This window comes from Macrotis lagotis, chromosome X, assembly GCF_037893015.1.
Source record: "Macrotis lagotis isolate mMagLag1 chromosome X, bilby.v1.9.chrom.fasta, whole genome shotgun sequence".
Lineage (NCBI taxonomy): Eukaryota > Metazoa > Chordata > Mammalia > Peramelemorphia > Peramelidae > Macrotis > Macrotis lagotis.
The window spans coordinates 258,793,680-258,819,739 of record NC_133666.1 but is presented as its reverse complement, the minus strand read 5'-3'; positions in this window follow the sequence as shown (position 1 = coordinate 258,819,739).

Below are 26,060 nucleotides of genomic sequence, written 5' to 3'. Positions count from 1 at the left end.
TGAGAATGTAAATAGATTCTTCCTTTGCAGAGAGACATACATCACTGAGTTTAGGAAGCTAAAATGTAGATGTTTCTGGATATTCCTTTCTCTCTGTTAGTTAAAAAAAAATTTCTCTTCATTCTTAGATACCATCTTGGAGTGTTGATGGCACTGGAGTTGTGGTGGAGGAAAGGGACTCAAGGAAGAAAGGAGGACCCTGGGAAATGAGTCTTTCTCAGACATAAGAGATTAACCTAGCCAGGTTCATGCAGATAAGACAATTATTCTCAGGGTACTTTCTGACTAGGGGTTTTTGAGGCTTTGACTGTATATGCTAAAAAATACATATGTTATACACCTCATTTTAAACAGTTATAGAAAAATAAATCTGATAATTTTGTATTCAGTTGTTTCCTCTTCCATTTGATTTTTCTAATTTATCTTATACATTACAAAAATAAGGCAAATATTTTGCTAACTATACACCTCACTTTATTTTCAATTTTTGTCACATTTTGTGTATTTTACATTCTTGTCAAAATATGTCCTTCATTCTTCTCTATCTAAAAAGTCATCTTTTCAGGGGCAGCTAGGTGGTGCAGTGGATAGAGTACCGGCCCTAGAGTAAGGAGGACCTGAATTCAAATCCAGCCTCAGACACTTAATAATTACCTAGCTGTGTGACCTTGGGCAAGTCACTTAACTCCATTGCCTTGCAAAATGGAGAAAAATGGATATCAATCAAACTAATCCACTCATCAGACAAATCTATGGTTTATACAGTGTTCCTTGCCAGTAGTCCCCCACTTTTAAAAAGAAGAGAGCAATCTACTTTTATATAGATATAAATAAAATCATATAAGATTTTATGTCTAAATCAAAGGACAATGGAAAAAAAAATCAGTCCCTGTAGATACTTTAAAACCTAGTGTTATCTGTAATAATAAAAAGGGCAAAATCACCATTGTCTGATAGGCAGGGATATGGTGAAAAATATTTAATAAGTAGCTCTCTGGGATAAAATCTATGCTTAGTTTAATCAGCATTTTTTTTTAGGATTTTGCAAGGCAAATGGGTTTAAGTGGCTTGCCCAAGACCACACAGCTAGGTAATTATTAAGTATCTGAGGTCAGATTTGAACTCAGGTACTCCTGACTCCAGGGCCGGTGCTCTATCCACTGCACCACCTAGCTGCCCCCCCCCCATTTTCTTAAATATAGAAATAGCAAAAAAGAAAATTTGATCTTGATTTGTAGCTTTAGCTTATTATTAATGTGTAAATACTCACATTGAAAATTTAATTGTTTCTCCTTTCCTGGTAAAATCTGACTCCAAAACATGTTTGACTAGGGCATAGAGTGGAGCATTCTAGCTTCTATAGATCTGCTGAGATTTTTAATGATCTCTAGCACAATGCTAGAAGAATTGAACTACATTCATATTCATTCTTTATATAAACTTAACTAGGGAAACTAAACAAATCTCAGTTAACCAGAAGGCTGACTCATAGATTGTCTGATAAAACATGAATTAAAGTGTTAGTGAAATTAGTTTCATCACATCACATCACATAACATCTCAAATCACACACCAAAAGACAATAAGAAGCATTATTTCATGGTATAGTTGGTGAACTTGCCTTGTTGTACTCACAAACAGTATATCATTTTGTAGATAATTGCAGTGTTGCATTGCATAATGAGGTATCCATACTCTATGAAGAAGTTGACAAGACCCTCTAAACAAATTTCACTTAACTCTGGCTGCTATATGACTCTGATGAAAAGGTAGACATGAGGGAGGAAGCATGGCAAAAAATGTTGGGAAATATAGCTTCAATTTAAAAAATGAAAAAAAAAATCAAATGCTTCTAGACTCCTCAGATGCCTCATAATTGTCCAGAGTAGCTGAAAATGGACAGCATTGATCAACATTAACAAAATGAAATTGAGTTTATCTTGACAGGAAACCATAGATTACTGATATCTGAGTCATTTGAGAGTCAGTTGTCTGTGTATGATGAGACCACTGGCTGGTTAGAGTTAAGATCAGACTCAGTAATAATAATAACTCATAAAGATGAGAAGACTTATGGATGTTGTATCAGAGTATAGTAGTTTTAATCCTACCAGTTGAATCAAATTTTTGATTCTGAAAAGTGGGAAATAGAAAAAAGGAAAGTCATGAACTCTAGACATCCCTGTTTCATGGAATTTTACTGATGCAAAACCTTTAACAATATAAGACCAATAGAGCAAAGAAACTGTCTCAGAACCAATAATAGTGAACCAATTACATTTCAATTTACTCTATCAGCATAGAGTACAATCTCTGGGAAAAAATGCCTGTGCACTTGTGGAGAAAGATGTGATTGAGGATAAATTTTAAATAAACTCATTGGGTATTTTAAAAAGCATCTAAAACAGAAAATTTCAAAAGAATGGAAACTATGAATAGTCCTTTTTATGCAAAACAAAGCAAATAGGGGACCTAGAAGATATAGACAACTTTCTACCTATGTAACAACTTTCTCATTCCTTTAAAACCTTTATGAGAATGATCCATGTATGTATGTATGCATACATGTACAAACACACATACAAATGCACACAGAGAGTATTTTTAATAAAAATGAGATCAGAGAAAATTGTAATTTTGACTTCCTACATACAGCAGGTAATATTTTCAAGTGACTGAAAATTATAGAGAATATTTTTGTGTTGTGGTTCAGGTATTTAAATTATGTCCAACTCTTTGTGACCTCATTTGAGGTTTTCTTGGTAGATATATTAGTTTGTTTCCATTTGTCCTCTCCAGTTCATTTTACACATGAGGAAACTGAGGCAAACAAGTGACTTGCCAATAATCACATAGTAAGTGTCTACAGCTGAATTTGAACTCATGGAAGAAAGTCTCCTTAATTCCACCCAGCCCTCCATCCATCATAACATCTAACTGTCCCACTAGAGAATAAAGGACCAATCCATAAGTCAAAAGACTTTTAGGTGCTTGTTATATGTCAGGTATTTTAATAAACTTTGGAAGTTCAAAGAAAGACAAAAACAGTAATTGATCTCAAAGAGCTCATAATCAAAAAAGGGAGATATCATGCAAATGATTAAATAGAACCAAACTCTCTACAGGATAAATAGGAGAAAATCAAGAGGGGAAAGAAATTAGAATTAAGAGGGGAACAGGAAAAGCTTCCATAAAAGAAACGATTTTAACTAGTACTTGAAGGAAGTCAGGGGAGTCAGCAGGCAGAGAAGAAGAGGGAGGAGAGAATTCTAGGCATGGGAGACAGTCAGATAAAATACCCAAAGTGGGGTGATAGAGTGTTTAGTTCAAGGGATGGCAAAGAGGCCAACATACTGCATTGTAGTGTGTGTGTAAGTAGTAAGAATAACTGAAATGTAAATTGCAGTTATAAAAGTCTTTGAATATCAAATAGAAAAATTTAAATTTGGTCCTGGAGGTCATAAAGAGTTATTGAAATTTATTGAGCGTATGTGGGTAAGTGTGACATAGACTCACACTTAGGAATATCAGTTTAAGAGTTGAGATCACACAAAGCTCATTTTTTATTAACTACAGAAATAATTTGATAGAAAAATACATTTCCTCCAAACTCTCAGCTGGCCAATAAGAACTTATTAAATACTTAATATGTATGAGGAATAGTGCCAAACTCAAAAAGATAGAAATAAATTTAAAAACAATCTTGACAATAAAGGATCTCATAGTCTAATGTGTTTCATATTCATTTATTAAAGTCACACAAAATATCAAGGCAGGTGCAACCATTGATATAACTTTGTTCAGCAAAATGAAAAAAAAAGACTAGAGAATTAGTGTTGGCTTGATGGTTGATCAGTATATTTAGTATTCAAGTACCATGGACAGTTGCTATGAGTAGATAGTTAACTAGACCTAGAATAAAATAGTGATGGTAGTGGTGGGGTTGAATCAAACCCATAAATTAAAGTGAATTCAAATTCAAAAACATTTATTAGATGTTTATTATTGTTTAGACACTGAGCTAAGTTATAGGGATATAGAGAAAGACAAAAGTAGTTCTTGTCATCAAAGAACTTATGGTTGAATGAAGGAGACAGAATGTTGGAGAACTGGCCCTGGAGTCAGGAGCACCTGAATTCAAATCTGACCTCAGGCAGTTGATAATTACCTAGCTCTATGACCTTTGGCAAGTTACTTAGTCCCCACTGTCTTGAAAAAAGGCCAAAAAAAAATGGAAGAGACAGAATGCAAACCATTATGCATATACAAAAGATATGAAGAATATGCTGGAGGTAATTTCATAGACATGCACTAAATGGAGAAGGCCTCTTAAAAATGGAAGATTTAGGGGCAGTTAGGTGGCACAGTGAAAAGAGTACTGGCCTTGGAGTCAGGAGGATCTAAGTTAAAATACAACCGTAGACAATAATTACCTAGATGTGTGACATTCAGCAAGTCATTTAACCCCATTGCCTTACAAAAATGACAAAAAAAGGAAGATTTGAGCTAAGACTTAAAGGAAGACAGAAAATTCTGAAAAAGAGATCAAGAGGCAAAGTATTATGATCATAGGGGCTAGACAGAGAAAAGAAATGGAGTAGGGCAATAGAGTGTTGGTTTTGATGAGCAGCAAGAATGGAAATGTTGTTGAATCAGAGTAGATGAAGAGTTGTACAGAATATGTCACACTATGGACTTCTTGAGAAAAGGGATTTTTTTTTCTATTTTTATTTCCATTGCTTACCTTAATGCTTGGCAGAGAGTAAGTACTTAATTTAAGTAAAAATCAACAAGAAAAATATTTTTTTTCAAGAAGAAAGGGTCAGGCTTCAAAAGTCAAGTTTTCTATATTTTGTCCTGGGGAACTAGTACAGTTTATTGAGTGGAAGAGGGAAATAATATAGTCACTTTATTTATAAATCACTTTGGTGACTGAAAATTGACTGGATTAGAGAGAGACCTGAGGAAGGAAGAACAACCTGAAGGATACAGTAGTCCATGAGTGAGGTATCGAGAAACTATACTAGTGTGACAGCTATATTACAGCAAAGAAATGGATATATATGAAAGATGCTACGGAGGTAGAAAATGACAGAAAAGGGTAGTACATTGGATTTGGAAGTGAGAAAAAGGGAGTTGAAAGAAATACATAGATTTTAACCTGAGATGACTGGGAGAATGGTAGTACCTTTTATAGTAACAGGAAAAAGTTAGCCACAAAGCATAATAAGTTCAATTTTGGACAAGATGAGTTTAAAACATATGGGGTATACAGTGTGAAATGTCTAATTGACAATTGGAGATACAAGACTGGATAACAGAAGATAGATAAGAGATGGATAAATGAGATCAGAATCATCTTCTTAGAGATGACAATTGAATCTATAAGACCTAATGAGATATTTTACCTTAGAGAAGAGAAGAGGATTGAGAATAAGTCCTGTTTGAGTTCCAGGGTAGAGCAAAGATGATGGTGCGAAGCTAACCTGCTCCTGGAGCCTTTCCCTACCAAAGATAAATGAAGCCTGTAATTCTGACATTCACACTACAGATCACCAAGAAAAAGGGAAGATTCAAAGAAGTTTTTAACTGTAGACATCATGGAGGATCTTCAATGAAAGTCTGTCTCTTTGGGGGGAAGGAGGAAGTGAAGTCCAGGAGGTAAGAAAGCTTTTCCTGCTCCCAGCAGGATGCTTTTAGGCACAGTGCAATCCAGTGCAATCCATAACAGAGGTCCCAGCAGCTAGAGAGCAAGCCAGCAGGGAGGATCTCCCAAAGTCTGAAACCTGAGAGCAGTGAGGTAAAAGACAGGACTGGGTTGGAAACAATCCTCATTTAAGTCAGAACCTGGACATGCAGCATTTCTATATATGAACAACAAAGCACAAGAACAAGAGATAGAAAGAGAAATTCCATTTAAAATAACTGTGGACAATATCAAATACTTGGGAATCTACCCCCCATGAGAAATCCCCAAACTGTATGAACATAATTACAAAGCTCTTCTCATCTAAATAAAGCCAGATCTAAATACTTGGAAAAATGTCAAATACTCATGATTAGGTCAAGTTAATATAATAAAAATGGCAATTCTATCCAAATTAAATGATCTGTTTAGTGCTATACCAATCAAACTACCAAATAACTACTTTACTGAGCTAGGAAAAATAGTAACAAAATTCATCTGGCACAACAAAAGGACAAGGGAACTGATGCAAAAAAAATGTAAAGGAAGGTGTTCTAGCTCTACCAGATCTCAAACTATACTACAAAGCAACAGTCATCAGAACTGCCTGGTACTGGATAAGAAATAGAGTAATGGATCAGTGGATTTAGATAGGTTCAAAATAAACTGCAGTAAATGACTACAGCAATATACTATTCGACAAACCCAAAGACATCAGCCTCTGACATAAGAACTCAACAAAAAATGTTGGAAAACCTGCAAAATAGTATGGTAAGAACTAGGCATTCATCCACATCTCACACAGTGTACCAAAATAAGGTCAAAATAGCTACAGAATTTAGACATAAAGAGCGATACCATAGATAAATTATGAACCAAGAAATACTCTATCTGTCTGATCTATGGAAAAGGGATAAATTTATGATCAAGCAAGGATTAGAGCAGATTATAAACTGCAAAATGAATGATTTTGACTATATTAAAAAGTTTTTGCACTAATAAAATCAATGCTGCCCAAAATTAGAAGAAAAACAGAAAGCTGGGAAATAATCTTCAAAATCAGGAGTTCTGATAAAAGTCTCATTTCTAATATATATATATATATATATATATATATATATATATATATATATATATATACATATATAAATAGAGAGAGAGAGAGAGAGAGAGAGAGAGAATTGCATCAAATTTATAAGATCACAAGTCATTCCCCAAATGATAAATGGTCAAAGGATATGAACATACAGTTTTCAAATGAAGAAATTAAAGCTATCTATAATCATATGGAAAAATGCTCCTAATCAGTACTGGTTAGAGAAATGCAAATCAAAACAACAATGAGGTATCAACTCATGCCTATTAGATTAGTCCGGATGAGAAAAAGGGAAGATGATCATTATTGGAGAGGTTGTGGGAGGATTGGGACCTTGCTGCATTGCTACTCTTGAGTAGCAATGTGAACAGATCCAACCTTTCTGGAAAGCAATATGGAGCTATGCCCAAAGAGCAATAAAACTGACCATACCCTTTGATCCAGCAATTCCAATTCTAGGACTATATCCAGAAGAAATTGCAAAAAACTGCAAAAAGTGCTACATGTTCCAAAATATTCATTGCAGCTCTTTTTTTAGTGGCAAAGAATTGGAAATTGAGGGGATGCCCATCAATTGGGGAATGGCTAAACAAGTTATGGTACATAAGCAACCATAAATGGTTGGACTCTAGAGAAGCATGGAATAACTTATGGGATCTGATCCTGAGTGAAGGGAGTAGAATCAAGAGGACAATGTATACATCATCAACATTATGAGATGAGCAACTCTGATGGAAGCAACTCCTCTTGATAGTCCAGAGAGCTTGGAGAACCGTAGACTCTAGTCTTCTCAACCAGAGGAAGAAAAATAAAACAAAACAAAATACACAGGGGAAAAAAACACCCCTACTGAGTCTGATGAACACTTTATAAAAATTATCTATTATATTTCTCTTTCCTTTAATCCTAATTCTTCATGCCAAAAATTACTAATTTGAAAATATGTTTAACAAAATATGCATGTAAAATGCTAACCAAGCTGCTCCCTCCTGAAGGTATGGGTCTGGGAAGGGAGGATGGAGGGAAATTTTACAACTTGGAAATATGCATGTACAAAATGGATGAAAATAAAAAAACTTAAAACAAAAGAGAATAGGTCCTAAGGGGATAGTCAAGATTAATGGAAAATTGCAAGGCAATTTTAATGATACTAAATTGCCTCCAAAACATATCTTTTAAACAATAATATTTTTCTACCTTGATACAATGTTGAGGGAAATGGATTGTTAGAATCTAAGAAAAAAATGAAAGGAGCAGGCAATCTGAAGAATAAGAAAGGTTCAATAGGGATATCAATCTTGTAGCAACTCACTGAAAGTAACTGATAGGAGAGAAGTAGTGTAAAAGATTTCATTAAGAAAATGCTACAACTAGAAAAAAGACAGAATATGATGTTCTATTTGCCTCATCTATTTGCCTCATTTTAACTTAGGGATAATATCTTGATGGTTTCTGAGTTGCACTGCCATTCATGAAATATTAAATGAAATGGTAGGAGGTCATTGTGGAGAAGTACTGGAAAGACAGGCACAAGAGCAGTACAGGAAGAAAAGACATGGAAGTGTTATGTTCTACATCAGTGGGAGGTGCAGCAACATCAGTGAGAAAAGAAATCTATTGAAGAATCAAGTGTGAGAAGACTGAATTGTCCTGCTGTCAGTGGATATAGCATTCCTCCTTTGTTCAAGTTTCCTCTCAATATGGTAGGAGCAACAAAATAAATATAAATCAGAATCCAAGTACCACATTTAAATATGAAAAGTAACTGATGTATGTTTGATGGGAACAGGGAGGAAAAAGAACAGATTATTGGGTAATCTTTCAGTTCCTCCAAATAGGAGGCAGCTCCATCCACTTACTCTGCTTATGTCCTCCTGCCGCCCCCCCCCCCCAACCCAACCATTTAGCTTTTCAAGTAGGGCAGACAACATCGAAGTTCCCTGAAGGACCCAAATGATTCTGACTCTAAGTCAGTTGCCATCCACATATCCCATACCATGTTTCTAAACCTCAGATATTTCTGCCAATATCCTCTTCCTTTTCTTACTTCATGATACATTCTAACTTTTCCATGCTGACTCCTTTCAGGGAGAATTCTGAATTCTGAATTCCTTGTAACCCATAGCTAACCCCTCCCAATCCCTTTCCCAGTGGTGGTTGTCTAATACCTCTAGGCTTTCTGGTCTGTGGGGGGAGATACTCCAATGTACCCTTAGTACTGTCAGAACTTGATTTTGATGTTTCAGGACCTTTAAGAACATTTGCTTTCAATTCATAGATGAACCCCTCTCTATATATATGTTGTCTGTTTCAATCACACTATGGATTTCTTGAGAATAGGGATTTTTTTCCTTTTTTATATATATTTATTTCCATTGGGTAGCTTAGTGCTTGGCAGAGAGTACTTAAATGTTAGTTTCTTCCTTCCTATTCCTAGATTACCCTAGACATGCTAGACATGGGGTTAAGATTCTAGGGATAATAACCAGATGAAAGAAGTACATTGTATCCTGTTTTGAAGACCTTTTAACTTTCTGGTGAACTGTGGCAATACAGTCTTTCTTCTATCATCATTTCTCCTATGTTATATAATTTCTATTCATCTATGGATAAAGATTTTAAAAGCCCTTCACCTGGCTCAGAGTTTTTATTTTTTCTTCCTGAGTTCCTTATTTTTATTTCTTCTATCATTTCTAGGCATTTTTCTCTAATTCTAGCAAAAATTGACAAGAAAATTATTTTCCTCAATCCCTTTCTACTTTACTTCAGGTAGAGATATGAACAAACCTATTGCTCATGCTATTTATAGGTGTCTCAGGCAAGAAGACCTGTTCCCTGCAGAGTTCTCATGTCAGACCCACTCAGGGCAATCAAGATGAACTATGCCTCTTCCAGCATCTGGATGGTGCCTTTCCTGGAACAGTTCAAAGCACTTAACAGAATTTCAGGTCAAGCAAACAATATTTGTTGTATCTCTTTTGAAAGAAAACTGAATTTTTAGAGATTTATATTACTGATAATGAGAATCTGTTTTGGATTTACACTCCCTAGAATTTTATCTAGCAAAAGGACTTTTCCTAAGGGAGAATTTTATTCTATTGACATCATTTCTCAGATATCTTGTACAGATCTTAATTTTCCAACAGATATATGGCAAATTTTGTAGAAATGTTACTCTCACAATTACCCTATACCCTCACAAAATTAGAAAAGTAATTTTATATGTGGCCTAAAATTTCTATATGAGATGAGATGGTGTGATGGAAAGAACACTTGCTTGGGAACCAGAAGATATAAGTTAAAGATCATATTCTGCTACCTATTTATCCCTCTGAGTTATTTCAGGCAAGTCATTTCCTCTATAAATATAGATGTTTTTATTAATTAGTCAAAGTACCTAGGGTTCAGAACAAAAGAATTAAATGAAAATGCAAAGTAATTAAAAGAAACAATAACAAAACCCCCCTAGATGACAAACCTTAAGGTCACTCTCTCATAAGTACATAGATTCTTATTGGAAAAAGTAGAGCAGGGGGCAGAGCCAAGATGGCAACATGAAGGCAGCATTTACCTGGAACTCCTTCCCCCCCAAAAAAACTCCAAAAGCCAATAGATTATGACTATAGCCAAAATTTGGAGGGGCAGAACCCACAGAAAGATTGAGGCATTTTCGCAGTCCAAGATAACTTGGAAGTTCCATGGGAAAGGTTTGATTCACTGGGAATGGGATTTGGAAAAAGCCCTGGTTGTAGCACAACCCAGGACCAGATTGAAGGTGTGAGGAGAGAATTCTGCTATACCAGAATGAGTGTGGCATGAGGAAGCACCAGCCACAGAACCTGCAGTGAGAATCTAGAGAAAGCAGCTACACCCCCAGAGCAAAACCCACAGATGATAAGGGGGTCATGGAAGACTACAGAGATTTCTCTGCTCTCCCTCAAGGTAGGACTCTGCTATTTGCCCACAGTCCAATCCAGGTTGCAGTTTGGGCTTCCATGCTAAGATAGCCAAGCAGGAGTCCTTGTTACAGTTCCTGGGCAGAGGGAAGTGAGTTGATCATCTACATATCAAAGCACAGGCAAGCAAATATAAGACCTTGGAGGAATAGAGGTCCCAGTGGGGTATCCACCCCTCCAAAAAAACCAAAGCCTTGGAAGTGCTGTAAATTAGTCTTGGGCTGAGGAAATGAGTAAACAACAGCCCAAGAAGAATCTGACCATAGAGAATTACTTTAGTCCCATGGAAGATAAAAACACATACTCAGGTGGCTACAAAATTGAAGCTTCCATATCCAAAACCTCCAAGAGAAAAAGAAAAAATGGGCTCAGACTATGGATGAGCTCAAAAAAGACTTTGAAAAGCAATCAAGGAAGGTGGAGGAAAAATTGGGAGGAGAAATGAGAGCAATGCAGAAAAATCATGAAAACCAAATCAACAGATGGTGAAAGAAATACAAAAAAAATCCTGAAGAAAATAATATGTTAAAAACTGGTTTAGGCCTAATGGAAAAAGCAAAACAAAAAGGCAAATGAGAAGAATGCCTTAAAGAGCAAAACTGGCCAGCTGGAAAAGGAGATAAAAAAAAGCTCTCTAAAGAAAATAACTCCTTCAAATGTAGAATGTAACTAAAGGAAGCTGATGACTTTGCAAGAAATCAGGAAGAAATAAAACTCTTCCAAAAAAGCCAAAAATTAGAAGGAAATGTGAAATATCTCATTGGAAAACAACTGACCTCAAAAACAGATTCAGAAGAAATAATTTAAAAATTATTGGGCTATCTGAAAACCACGATCAGAGCCTAGTCTTCATTTTTCAAGAAATAATACAGCAAAATTGCCCTGAGATCCTAGAAGCAGAGGGTAAAATAGAAATTGAGGGAATTCACCAGTCACCTACTGAAAGAGATCCCAAAAGAAAAACTTCCAGGAAAATTATAGCCAAATTTCAACTCCCAAGTCAAAGAGAAAATTCTAAAAGTTGCCAGAAACAAACAATTCAACTACTGAGGCTCTATACTCAGAATTACACATGTGTTGGCAGCATCTACATTAAGGGCTCACAGGGCTTTGAATATGATATTCCATAAAGCAACAGATCTTGGTTTACAACTGAGAATCAACTACCCAGCAAAACTGAACATCCTCTTTTGGGGGAAAAGATGGATTTTCAATAAAACAGGGGACTTTCAAACTTTCCTATTGAAATATCCAGAGCTGTACAGAGAGTTTGATCTCCAAGTATAGGACTCTGGTGAACCATAGAGGGATTATAAGAGAAGGACTAACTATGAGGAACTTAATGATATTGAACTGTTTGTATTCCTGCATGGGAAGAAGATATTGATAACTCATATGAACTTTCAAAAGGAGCATATATAGACAGGACATAGGAAAGAGCAGAATATAATGGTATAAAGTAAAAAGATGGAGTCAATGGGTGATAAAGGAAAATACTGGGAGGCAGGGAAAGGAGATGAAGAAGAAGCTAGGAAATTTCACATAAGAGTCAAGAAAAAGCTTTTTCAATGGAGTGGAAAAGGGGAAGACAAGGGGGAATGAGTGAGCCTTCATTCTCATCAGAAATGGCTCAGAGAGGAAATAACATGCACACTTAATAGGGTGAGGAAATCTATCTTACCCTAGAGAAAAATGAGAAGAAAGGGATGGGATAAGTGGGAATGGGGGGAGGGAAAGGGAGGGATAGGTGATAGAAGAGAGGGAAGATTGAGGGAGAGAGTACTCAGATACAACACACTTTTGGACAGGGCCAGGATGAAAGGAGAGAGAGAATAGAATAAATGAGAGTGAGGAGGAATAGAGTAGGGGTACAACTAGTAATAGCAACTGTGGGGAAAATAATGAAGCAACTTCTCTGGTGGATTTATGATAAAGAAAGCAACTCACCCCAGAGACAGAGCCATTGGAATCTGAACACAGATTGAAGTACATTTTTTTAATCTCTCTCTCACTATTCTTGAAGTTTCTCATCTTTTGGGGGAGAGGAGGGGGGTTTATGTTTACTCTTATAACAAAATTATTATAATAATAGTAATTATCAATTAAAGTTCACTTGCAACAAAAAAGTGTAAATTTGCACTCATAGCCTTGCAGCAGTAAATTACATTTACATCTTGTCAGTAGGATCAAATGAAATAACCTGTAAAGTGCTTTACAACACTTAAAAGTATCATGTTGGGGTGGCTAGGTGGTGCAGTGGATAGAGCACTGGCCCTGGAGTCAGGAGTACCTGAGTTCAAATCTGGCCTCAGAGACTTAATTATTACCCAGCTGTGTGACTTTTGGCAAGCCACTTAACCCCATTGCCTTGCAAAAATAAAAAAAAATAGTATCATGTCAATACTAGTCATCATTATCATTATTATCATTATTACATCCCTGGAATTATTTAGACCAGTAATTCTTATTTCTTTCCATCATTCAGGTTATAACTTGGAAGCAGATCTTTTTAGATAGACTTTATAGAAAATTCAGACAATTTGATACAAGGAATGTTTGCATTTTTATTGAGATGATATGGTATGTTTTATAGAAATAACACTGTTGCTGGGAAATGGCTTAATAAACTGTGGTATATGTATGTCATGGAACACTATTGTTCTATTAGAAACCAGGAGGGACAGGAATTCAGGGAAACCTGGAATGATTTGCATGAACTGATGCTGAGTGAGATGAGTAGAACCAGAAGACATTGTACACCCTAATAGCAACATGGGGGTGATGATCAACCTTAATGGACTTGCTCATTCCATCAGTGCAAAAATTAGGCACAATTTTGGGATATCTGCAATGGAGAATACCATCTGTATCCAGAGAAAGAAGTGTGGAGTTTTAACAAAGACCAAAGACCATTACCTTCAATTTAAAAAAAAAATCATCTTATGTAATTTTGCTATCTCTTATGCTTTATGTTTCTTCCTTAAGGATATGATTTCTCCCTCTTCACATTCAACTTAGATCAATGCATACCATGGAAACATGTAAAGACTAACAGACTGCTTTTTGTGGGAGGGAGGGGGGAGGGAAGTGAGATTAGGGGAAAATTGTAAAATTCATAATAAATAAATTTTAATACAAAAAAAGGAAAAAGAGCATAAGTGTGTTGAAAGGGTCATAGAAATGTAGAAAACATATGCTGCCAGAGCATCCATAAGGAGGGGTACACAAGCATGGATCATTTGTGAACAAGGTACATGCTGAAAGTCAACTCATACCTTCAATGCTGCAGAGTTATCATCTGATGATATCATCACACTGTTTTTTGCTGCGCTTGCTCACTACCAGGGACCATATCTCTGCTCTTCCTCAGAAGGTATCATGATTATTTCTCTTTTGCTACACATTTATCTTCAGGGTTATGTAATACCCTATCCATTTTACACTGGAAATGCAGTACAATGTTAGAGTTAGTAAGCCTCTCACCTACAAGGAAAGGCATGAATCTATGAGTCAGATTTTTATTCCTATAACTTACTAGAATATGCTGTGATTAACCCATAAATGGAATACTACACTTCTTTTTGATTGCTTCTTTCAGCATTGCACTGGGTCTGAGATATAGTCCTCAGATGAAGTGCAACTTTTATGACCACATACTACCCTGTTGATCATCTACTGCAAATGGGGGAGAGGGAGGGACTGTGATTTAAAAACCGATAATTCCTTTATCCATTGCCTAAGAACTCTCAGCCAGATTGTTTTCAGATGCCCAGGCTGATTACTTATGCTCCTTGAACTACTCTCTCTTCTATATGCTTCTATTGAATTCCATTTGAGATCTGGCAAAATTAATTTTAGTACTTAGTTCTTTTCTTATCTCTTTTTTCACATAATAGTATTTTATTTTTTCAATTACATGTAAAATAGAGTTTTCAATGTTCATTTCTATAAGATTTTTGAATTCCAAATTTCTCTCCCTTCTTCCCTTTCTACCCTCTCTTCAAGACAGCAAGCAATCAGATATTGGTAATATATGTGCAATCATATAAGCATATTTCCACCTTAATCATGTTGTGAAAGAAGAAATAGAACAAAAGGGAAAGTCATTAAAGAAAAATGATAAAAAACAAAAAATTGAAAATACTAGGGTTCATTCTGAATTCAGAATGCATAGCTCTTTCTCTGAATGTGGATTGCATTTTCAATGAGATTTTTGGAATTGTCTTGGATCATTGTATTGATGAGAAGAGCGAAGCCTACCATAATTGATCATCATACCATAGTGCTGTTGTTATGTGCAACATTCTTTTGGTGCTGCTCACTTCACTTAGCATAAGTACATGGAAGTCTTTCCAGGTTTTTCTGAAATCTTCCTACTCCTCATTTCTTATAGCACAGATTATTCCATTATAGTCATACAAAATAATTTTTTCAGCCATTCCCCAATTGATGGGTATTCCCATACTTTCTAATTCTTTGCCCCAACAAAAGAACTGCTATAAATATTTTTGCACATGTGGTTTCTTTTCTGTTTTTATGATCTTTTTGGGATACAGACCTAGTAGTGATACTTTTGGATAAAAGGGAATACACATTTTTATTGTCCTTGAGCTTAGTTACAAATTGTTCTACAGAATGGCTAGATTGGTACAGAACTCCACCAACAATGCATTAGTGATTTTTTTCACATCTTCTCCAATATTTATTATTTCTTTTTCTTTCATATTAGCCATTCTGATAATAGTGAGATGGTACCTCAGAGTTGCTTAAATTTTCACTTCTCCAATCAAAAGTGATTTAGAGCATTTCTTTACATGCCTATAAATTTCATCTGAAAACTGCTTATTCATATCCTTTGACCATTTATTAATTGATGAATGAATTGTAGCTTATATATTTGATTCTGTTCTTTATATGTTTTAGAAATGAAGCTTTTTTCAGAAACACTGGCTGTGAAACATGTTCCCCATTTTTCTAGTTTCCTTCTAACCTTGGTTGCATTGATTTCATTTGTACAAAATCTTTTTTAATTTAATGTAATTGCTGATATCTTCTGTTTCTTGTATAATTGTAATTATAGCAATGATTCCTTTCCCTCTGCCTCCTAAAAAGCAATTTCATATAATGTATAGTATTTTTTTAGAGGCAGAAAAATCAGCACAATTGATCAATACAAAGAAAATATCCAAAAGCATTTTGATGTGTAGTCAGTGAGCTTCCCACCTCCATAAAGAGAAAGTTTGGGAATGTCTTTATATATTTCTTCATTTAAGTTCTATTTGATTTTTATAATTCTTTTACGTAAATTTGAATGTTTTTGTATGCAATTGTTTTTTACATTTACATTGTTGTAGTTATTATGTATATGGTTTTCTTGACTCTAATTTCATCACTCTGAATCATTTCATTTGCATTTTTCCTTACTTCTCTATATTCTTCAAATTCATTATTTATTATAAAGCAATAACATTCTATTCCATTTATTACCACAATTTGTCTAGCCATTGTCCAATTGATGGGAATCTATTTTGTCTCCAATTCTTAGCTATTTCAAAAAGTGCTAATATAAATATTTTGAAGTATATGAGGAACTTTCTTCTTGTTAGTGGTTTCTAGCACATAAGCTCCAAACTGTATATAGACATTTTCTTTGTACAATTTTAAATTGCTTTCCAAAATTTTTGTACCCATTTCATGCATAGCCCATTTCACAGTATACTGAATATATCATCTGTTCCACTCATTCTATGGGCCTATGATTTTTTTTGTACTTTACCAAGTTTAAATATCTATCTAGCATCACTATTGACATAATTGATAAGTAATGTGTTTTGATCCTTACAAATGTTTCAATGGTTATATCAAAATGAATAGTCTCACCATTTGTGCAAATCGCCACATAGTCTCTCCGTGGGATTCTTGACTACATATCCATATTAATTTTAATATTGTATTTATTAATCATTCTCAGGACATTCCTTTAATTTTTTTTTTCTTTTCATAGAATAAATATATCATGTCTAGTCCATCTCTTTGTGATCATGGATTTCCTGAATGATTCCACCCATACCAGTTCTTACATATAAGTAATTAATACTGCAGTCTCTTTATCTTACAGATGAAGAAAGTGAGATCCAGGGAAGCTAAGTGATTTACCTAATATCACATAGGCAGTAAATGCCAGAGTTAGATTAGATATTAGATTTTCTGACTCCAGAGTTTGTGTTTAACTTCACATCATAACCATAACAAGTGATATTTTTCATTCCTTATACTTTTTTTTCTGTTAAGTATTTTTTTGAGTGGTTGTGATTCCCACTATAGAAGTTCTATAGTATCACAGGAATGATGGAGTCAACACCGTACCTATCACAAATAAGAACATTTGGAGGACCTTACTATTAGGCATCTTGAGTCTAGCAACTACTTTATAAATATACATTGATAGATTGTTGATATGTAAACAATGTCAACCATTTGGCCTTTGTACTAAACAGCTTCCATGACAGTGAAGAAAATAATTACCCTATAATTGTCTTTCCTTTTGATGCTTTTCTATTAATTTCTAGCTAATATAGGTGACCCCTGGAAAATAGATATGTTCATGTAGGTTGTTTGAATGTATGACATGGATCATGACATATTTCTGGAATTTATTCCACTTCTTTTCATGGGGAGCTGCTATTTGTCCTATGAGACAATCAGAAGAACTATGACTTGGCCCTTGCTCCTTCCCTTGCCTATGTTCAATAGTACTATCAGACTTCAGTTACATCTCATTGCACCCTTAAATACTGGTTGTCTAGGTTTATGAGTCTGATTCAGAAGGAAAACTGCTTTTTCCTCACTCATAAAGGGGAAAGTTTTTCAGCATACCATTGACAGCTTAGCATCTTCCATCAAAGGGTGATTATGCAAAAAATTTATTAACAAATAGTGACTAGACCCTTACCAAGCAAAGAGAAATTAAAAAAAATATAAAACCTAGATTATGTGTTGACTTAATCAGCAAGATGAAATCTCAGCTCAAATAAAAGAAAGAGAATTCTTCTGCCTCAAGTTGTAGTAGATACTAGGTAAGCAAACTGGTAACACCAGCAATAGCTCTGGACATTGACTCAAGAGTCAGGTCAAATAGAGACGTACACACAAGGTTGTGATACAAACTGTATTACTTGATTCTTTGGTACTCAAAGTTTATCTCAGTCATGTCAGGTTAGATGAAACCCTGTTGCATTGCTTCCTGAATTTAATCTACACTTTTTATCCTTTGAAGTCCATAGACTTCCTTATCAGAAAGTTTCCCACATACCTCTAGCTCCACGTCAGGGTTCACTGGTGAGCCAACAAATCCATTTAATGAGCAAGAATACATGCATGTCTCTGGTGGCCAAAGTCACAAAAATTATGTGTATTTCACTCTCAGGTACTGGCCCTTGACAGATTCCCCCTTCTTAGGCATGCTGAAGTTTTAGACGGTGTGTTAGGACATCTATATTTTGTCCTAGAGAAGAAAGACATTGGGACAAATGGGAATAATACACAATATCAAAAAAAAATGTGAAGATATCAGAAAGCATGCTCACTATAGATTCATAAAATGAAAAGGATGAAATCTATTAACAAAGTTAAAGAAATTATCAGTATCTGTGTCCATTTCCATTCTAGGTGTCAATGCAATATTATTAACAATTTTATGCAGTTGATTCATATCCATAGTTATAGAATCATTATACCATATTCCTTTCAAATAACTTTTTATATTATCCCATTAATAAGTGAAGTATTATATTTTAAAGGAGTAACACAAATAGCAGAAAATCTATAATCACATTACAATTATCCTTTATGTTCATTATAGAAGTTTGTAATGCATTAATCAAATGATAAAGATCTTCATTAATTATCTCCTGAGCCTTTACTGCTCTAGTAACATTTTTGATAATTCTTGAATATATTTTACTTCTGTTTTTTTCCTTTATTCACCATTTGTACAGAAGTAACTGTAGAGGTGTCTGCCACAATGGCTGCCACATATTCCAAACACAAAGCAACTAACATCTCTTTTGCCTAATTCTCTTTAATACCTTTTCTAAGAAATCACCAGCAGGAGACATATACCAGCCTTCTACCTTGGTGGGTATTGTAGCAAATTTTGGTTGTCTTATCATAAAAACAACATCATCATCCATCACCTCCTTATTTACACATGCTCGAATAGTGCAATTCTAACAGTTAACATTATATCCCCCTTTTTCCTCTGATAATATTGAAATTTTTGAAAGATCCTGTCATGAAAGCAATATCTAGCCCTATGAATTCAGTCACAGTCAATTTCTTTTCTGCATAATATATTTTGTGCAACATCTTATTCCATTGTATATACCTTACCTCATCTATTGCTGCCATAGCCTTCCATATCTCTGAATTAGCTAATCCTATTTCTGAGTATGCAATTGATTTAATATAGCCTGGAATACCCCATGTAATAACTCTATCAGGAGAATTCCACACACTTATAGCAAAATAGAATGATCATAAATTCTTCTGTATGGGGTGTGACAGGCAACCCAGGGTGGAAAACGTTCTTGTTTGAAATCCCAAGCATGAAAATTTAAGCAAGGAGGTTCTATAGGAAATATCTTTCTACCTTCAGTACTTTCTACAATTTGAATTCCTGATATTTCTACTCCCATGTTATAAATACTCTCATGTTATAAATATTTGAATGAGTTGAATGATTAGTTTTACTTAAATTAAAACATGGATCAAAAGTACATGTTTTACAAAAACATATAGGTGTTATAGTATTCAAACCAGAAAAATTATTCCTAACTTCTCTTCTCAGCATCTCTTCTTTGATATCTCCAGTAGGAAATTTGTTATATCCCAAATAATCTGCAGCTTCCCCTATTAATACAATTTCAGCCATACTCTCTCTCCATTGTAGTATAGTTACCCATGGAAGGGTTTGAACATAAGTCCAATATTCAATTCCTTTTACAATCCCCAAATTGTTCATGAGTAATATAAGCATCATAAAGCATCTCATAAATCTGTTGTGCTCTCCTTTTGCTTGATCTGTCCTTCCCTCTCCTCTTATCTTTTCTTTTTTGATTTCTTTAGTGTAAGTTATTAATTTTCTGTATTTATTAGATTCACTTGGTCTGCACAGTCTGATATTCCTTTCTGGTATCCAGACAGTTTCTCCACATGTGGACAAAACAGAAGTATACCCTCAACCCAATGTTAATAATTGACTAAATCATTTTCATTGTTGATGCCTTAAGGTCCTTTCTCAGGACCATGCCCTTCTCTTCATGTTGTCTATTTTTATTAAAAAATCTTTCTGCAGGTGTTGTTTATCATTCAATTTTTTAAAAAATACATAGTATATAAAGCAATATTTATTCTCCTCTGTTGTTTGCCTTTGTCCTTATATATTCCTTCTTCTTTTGTACTTCCAGAAATCTCTTAAGATCTTTATGTTTCCTTTCCACTAAAGCTTTACCAGTGGGGTTATAGGGAATACCTCTAATATAGACAGAATTGTATATCCAGGGTCATTATCTGTTTTTATGAATTTTGGTATCCCTGCAATAGTAAAATAATGGAATAAATGCTCAATCACACCTTGTGTAACCTCTGAACTTTGTGCTGTTGCCATTGTATATGAACTAAATGTATCTACAGTAACATGAATGAATTTGATTTTACCAGAACATGCATAATGAGTCACATCCATCTGCCACAATTTATTAGGAACCTGGCCTCTAGGATTCTTAGAATAATTTGGAGAGGTAGGTAAATATGGAATGCATAGTTGACAGGATATTACTATATTACTCACTTGCTCTCTGCTGATTTTAAAGTCTTTCCTTGGTAAAAAGACATTCTGATGAAATTTTTTTGTGAGACTGTCTAGCTTGCTCTTCTACTAAGCTTATAAGAAGTAGAAGGGTTACTTGATCAGCACTATTATTACCTTCGTATATAGGCCCAGGCAATCCAATGTGGGAATGTATGTGTTCAATTAAAAAAAAGGATTATGTCTATCTCTTATAATTTCTTGTAACTCTTTAAAGAGTTGATATAATTCTTCATCAGTGCTGTTTAATAAAAGATGTTTCTATGTGTCTGACCATATGATAACTATACTTACTATCTGAAAAATGTTAAAGGTTTGTGGCTGTTCTTTTAATACCATTAATTGGACATATAATTCATTCTTTTGTTTTTATTTAAAAAGAGTTTGCAATTTCTTTTCTGTCATTGCATTTATGCTTGGACCTACAGCTCCATCGCATTGTTTAAAAATTTCAGGAAACTCAGAAGTTCATAACTTTGGGTATTTTCCTTCATTACCTCTACAAAGCAATCAATCATTAACTCCAGGTTTTGACATTTTTACAGTAAATTAGCTTATATTGATAAAACTAGATCATATAACTTTTTTTTGTTTGTTTTTTAGGTTTTTTTTTTTTTGCAAGGCAAATGGGGTTAAGTGGCTTGCCCAAGGCCACACGGCTAGGTAATTATTAAGTGTCTGAGACCGAATTTGAACCCAGGTACTCCTGACTCCAAGGCCGGTGTTTTATCCAGTACGCCACCTAGCCGCCCCCTCATATAACTTTTTAATATCTTGTTCATCAGTAAGTAACCTACCTATGGGTTACATAATTTTCAATTTTCCAATCATTTTTCAAAGCCTTTCACATTTATTCAGTATTATTGGAAATAATTGCAGTTAAGCTATACTTCCCAATCTCTTATACACTCTTCTTCTGAGTTTATAATTTTTGCTTCTTTAAAATTAAACATTAAATTTTTAACTTACTTGAAACAAAATGTTTCCATATTGATATCTCATTCTCTTAAAGTTAAACTTATAACTGAATGTCTATTACACCTTAATTAATTTCTTTCACATCTCTGTTTTATAAGCTTATTTTCCTCTTGTTCAAATACATTACTATTTTCAAAAAGAAAATAAGATTCTTTATGAATTTAGTTTTATATACATAAAAATTTCAAAAAATCCAACATAAAACCAATGTCAGGGTTACAGGAAACATATATAATTTCTTATTCTTAAATAAGAGATATTAAATAAGTTACTTTGATCTTACATATAAATTTTCCCTTTAAGAAACACTAGGTGGAAGAGCACAGCTTTTCACAATCTCTCTGGGACAAGAGACCTCTAGAGATATAACCTTGTTGGTAAGGTATTCTCCAGTTTTCTTGTAACAAATCTTCACAAAGGTGATATATGATACTTCATTCATTGTTTGTTATTGTAACACAATCTTAAAGTTTCAAAAAATGGTCTGAATTTGTTCTTTCCAAAGTTTACTAATTATACATAACACATTTCAGTTTAATGTATATTCCTTTTACTCCCTAAAACTCTGTAATCCATAAAAATATCTTGAGATCAGATATTTCTAAAAATATCTTTTTATGGTTACAAGATTTTTTTATAGTTCTCTTAATAATCTTATAAATTCTAAATTCAAATTCAAAATTACCTTAAATTATTTTCCTTTTCTAAATATAAAAGTTTTCAAATTCTTATCTGTATCAGTGCTCTTTCAACTTCTCAGTGCTCTAACTTAAAAGAACTTTCTATCCTCACTGACAAAATGATGTTTTGGGAATTGGAGATGAGATATCAAGAAAGCAAGCACTAATTATTTACCTTTACTATTTATCATTCCTTGCTCACCCAAATTTTTTTTAGCATGCTAATTGAGACCAATCAAAAAATTTTATAGACAATTTCAATTTTTTAGTTCCCTTATAAGTATAATTTGCCAAATCAGTAAATAAAACTGTTAGTCAGACCAGAAAAGAAGCAATAGAAAATAAGAGAAAGTAATAGAACCCTTTCTCCTCCAAAAACAGCATGATTTTTCAGGAGATTCTCCATTTTAGTGTCAATCATGAGTTTTTAGGGAAAAAAAGATCTAATTTTGAAAAGAGAGAGAAAAGAAAGAAGATTGGCCAATCAGAACACAGAGAACAGCAGGCCTGAGAGACAATTGAGAGCTTCCCTCTGCCTGTATTTTAAAACAAACACATATAGATACATAAATGGAGTCTGAGCATTTAGAACCAGAGAGGACCCTGAAATCCGGGGGAAACCCCCACTCTGCTCTCACACTAGAGGGTCCCTTTAAATATGACACAAAGACAAACACAACAGGATACCAGATAAACACATACACTCCGACCAGAACACAAAAACAAACACCACCAAAGGTGACAAATCTCCAAGGAAAGCAGATGAAAAATGCAGAGAACATTTCATTTTTTCACCATACATTTTTCCATTCAAAGATTTTGATATTAACTTGATTTTAACTATAAATAATTATAACTTTTGAGAAGGCAGACAGACCTCAAAAACCCCAAAATCTAATTGGACTATCCCTTGTCTGCCTTCAGCTTAGAGTGTAACCAAAATAACTTCTTTTTAAAGGAACTTAAATCTTTTCTTGGGAGGGGAGTCTTCTATTTTTAAATCCTCAATTGTCCCATTATTTTCTGTAATAATCAAATTATGCACTTTAAAATGAATCTGATTATTTTGTCTTTCTGAAATTTACTTCTTCAAAGCTTTCTTAATGTCAAATAGCATTTTTTGTTATTGTTTAACACATACCTTTCTCATCTATGATACTCACTGTCACTTTCTGTTTCTGTAACTTCAAATTTAAAAAAAAATTATTTACTCCTATGCCTGCTATTTTCTTTGACCCAGAAGAATGTCCAGACAATGTCTTTCCTTTCAAGACTTTTTAACATTTTTAACATTTTATTTTATTTTATCAAGTCTTCATGAAACAATTCTCTCTCTCTCTCTCTCTCTCTCTCTCTCTCTCTCTCTCATCTAGTGCTTTTTCTTTAATTCCTCTCAGTTAACTTCAAGATCTAGATAAACAAACCATGAGCAAACAAGATGTCTGATCCCTCACATCCCTTTGAACTGCCTGTTGCAGCCTAGCAAGAAACTGTGCAAAATCTTCATTAGCTCCTTGTTTCATTTTTGTAAATGAAGTATTGCCTCCTTTTTCAGGCAATTTCAGCCATGTTTGTTTTGTAGCCATGGCTATTGATTCATGTGCCTGTAAATTATATCCAATTTGATTATTTACTCCTGCCCATGGACCAGTGCTAGAGAGCATTTCAAATGTTATTCTTAGCCCTACTGCTTCATTTCTTTTAGCCTGACTAGTACAATTCTTAAAAAATTCAGTTTTCCATATTAAGTAATCTCCTGGTATAAGAGCAGTTTTTGCTATCATGGTCCAATCTTCTGGGGCTAATATTTGCCTAGCTAATATTTCTATCATAGTTAAAACATATGGGCTATTGTTTGTTGCTGATTTTAATTCTTTAAATGTTTTAAAATTTAAATTATCATATTCTCTCAAAACAATTCCTGGAATCTTTGGATCAGGTCTCTCAAGCACAGGAAAAGAGAACAATAACTCTTTCATGTCCCATGGAATCTTCTCTCCTTTAACCACTGCTTTTGGAGCGACACTTATATGCCCCATATATTTGTTAGTGTTTTCTTCTTTAGAACATAAAGGAGCAGAAGATGGGTTATTAAAGTTAGGAGGAGGTGTTGGAGGTAAAAGCCACCACTCTTTTTTACTCTTATCTTTCTGCTGAATAGTTTGAACATCTACATCAACTTTTAATATACTCTGAGCCAAAGGAACATCTCTAGGTGGAGTCAGACAGATTTTTAAAATATTCCACAATGAAAAGACTCCTATAGGAAATGTGTCTTGACCTTCCTGTTTAAAATGCTCACTCATCTGCTTCCCCACAGTTTCACATTTTTCGGTACTTAGTACTCCTTCTTCTGGAAACCAAGGACAACATTTTTGACACATTCAACAAATTCTTCCGACTGTTTTGTTGTTATTTACAAACCTCTTTCTTTGTCTATCTGCTTTAGCACTTTCAGATAATGTCCTTTATCATTAGACTGTCCCTATTAAATTTTAACCCTCTCTTTTTTAGACCTGATGAAAAAATAAAAAAAAAATTATTTACTCCTATGCCTGCTATTTTCTTTGACCCAGAAGAATGTCTAGACAATGTCTTTCCTTTCAAGACTGATTCCTCTCCAGGTCCGTCCTGTTTCAGGCACCAGTTATCACCAGCATCTGGTGTGTGTTGGGACAGTGACTTAAGAGTCAGGTCAAACAGAGACATACATACAAGGTTATGATATAAACTCTATTACTTTATTCTTTGATCCTTAGACTTATATAGCAAAACTTATCTCAGTCATGACAGGTTAGATGAAACTCAGCTGCATTGCTCCCTGGATTGAATCTACACTTTTTATCCTTTGAAGTCCATAGACTTCCTTATCAGAAAGTTTCCCACACACTTCTAACTTGAAGATGTTTAGGTCAGGGTTCACTGGTGAGCCAACAAATCCATTTAATGAGCAAGAATACTTGCATATATCTGGTGGCCAAGATCAGCAAAAATATGTGTACTTCACTCTCAGGAGCTGGCCCTCAACAAACTGGAAAATGGACTTGTTGAAGAAATAGCTTTCCCTAAGATGAAATCACCTTATTTCTCTATGTATTTTCCCCTAAGATTCTCTGGGATTCCATGTGTCATTCTTTCCAGACACTTCAGTCTCTTTTTGCAAGCATTCAAACAATTAGAAATCAAATCTTCCCTCTGCACTCAGCATGAAGCTCAGGATTATTACACTTTTGATTACCTTGAGTGTGAACCATGTTTCATCTATATGAAACTTTTATTATGAAGGACCATTATCTTTGGACTCTATTATTCCCATCTCTTATGTCCCATGTAAGCAATGGGAAATAATATTTTAAAAAAGATGGTGGTGGAAATAGTGTTGGTTGTAGGGAAGTCTCTCTTTAATAACATTTTATAACTTTGAGGGGAGGTTTATGATGCTGGAAGCACAGAAAATTTGGAGGAGATAGTTTAGGCAATAGTTGTGCCATGTATAATAATTTTTGGTACCATAACACTTCTACTCCATGAAAAAATGTGACATGTAATTAGAGGAGAAGAAAGTAACTTGCATAGTAAAGGGTCAGTCAGAACCTACTTTTTATTCATATCTTTGGGTCCTATACTCTCTAGAAAGTCATTTATTATTGAGCTTTTTCATCTCTTTTTCAAACCTTACTCTTTGTTCTTTTCCTTCTATGCTTTTCTCTTCTCAAAAAAAACTATCTTCCTAATGTAAGGAATCAATAGTTTGTACATAAGCCTCTTAGAATAGTCAGGCACCTCAGAGATCATC